General features: G+C 36.1%; 1 long non-coding RNA gene across 1 annotated transcript; it reads left to right on the forward strand.

Moving 5' to 3' along the window:
* On the forward strand, positions 1-782 carry LOC113077159 (uncharacterized). The gene is made up of 3 exons (XR_003281260.1): positions 1-61; positions 154-268; positions 573-782. It is a non-coding gene; the product is annotated as an uncharacterized LOC113077159 (long non-coding RNA).
* Positions 783-1,054: the final 272 nt, after the last annotated feature.

Below are 1,054 nucleotides of genomic sequence, written 5' to 3' on the forward strand. Positions count from 1 at the left end.
TCTGCTGGTTAAAAGCATGCTGGAGCACTGTGTCAACGCCAACATTGATGAAGCCTACAAGGTAGCACTAAACATTTGCCCTAGAAAATATTCAGGGTCAGTTTCAGAAATGGCAGGTGTTGGGTAAGACCGCAATTATGCGTCTTTCTACAGATCATTGAGCAGCTTTGGTCACTCGGATACTCACCAGAGGACATCATTGGAAAACATCTTTAGAGTGTGTAAGACCTTTCAGATGGCTGAATATTTGAAGCTGGAATATATTAAGGTGTGTATTGCCCTTCTAGTAAATTCTAAGAAACATTTACATTTGCTTTTAAGCTTTTTCAATACACTGCAATGAAATCTAACACAATAGAGGCAGCATCACAAATGTTTTCACCATTCAATGTGAAAGTATCATAGAAAATCAGATAAAATAGTCATTGTTATCTAGTCTCAACATTTAAAATAAATGAGCTTTTTTACTGTTATGATATTTGTTATGTTTTAATGTGGGGAAATTACTTGAATAAAAACAAGAAATGTACCATTTTATTTTAATCACACTTGAACTGGACATTTGATCCCAGGAAATTGGCTACACACATATGAAAGTGCAGAAGGAGTGAACTCTCTGTTACAGATGGCTGGGCTGTTGGGTCGCCTGTGCAGCAAGACTGCTGCACCTGATGCCAGCTAAAGACAAGAGATGTTATCAAATGATCACAGCCTCAGTGTTCTTTAACTCCAGAACAAGACTTATATATTTTGTAAAAGAAAAAAAAAAGCATAATTGTGAAAATGACAATTGCATTAATAAAAATTAACAAAATCCTTCTTATGTTTGTGATTGATGGGCTGTTTTTGGTGTTGAAGTACTTGGCATAGTAGAATAATTCCATTTACATAATGAGAATTTGAGGCGCTGCTAACAGCCCAAATTAACATGCACAGTTAAGTTCATTCCAACAGTCATTTTCCATTTTGTATTACAGTACATGTCGGAAATAGTATAGCAGAAGAAACGTGACGCTGTTCTAAGTTTCGATTTCAACTCTAGTGGAATGCCCAG

Source organism: Carassius auratus, unplaced genomic scaffold, assembly GCF_003368295.1.
Source record: "Carassius auratus strain Wakin unplaced genomic scaffold, ASM336829v1 scaf_tig00021828, whole genome shotgun sequence".
Classification (NCBI taxonomy): Eukaryota; Metazoa; Chordata; class Actinopteri; order Cypriniformes; family Cyprinidae; genus Carassius; species Carassius auratus.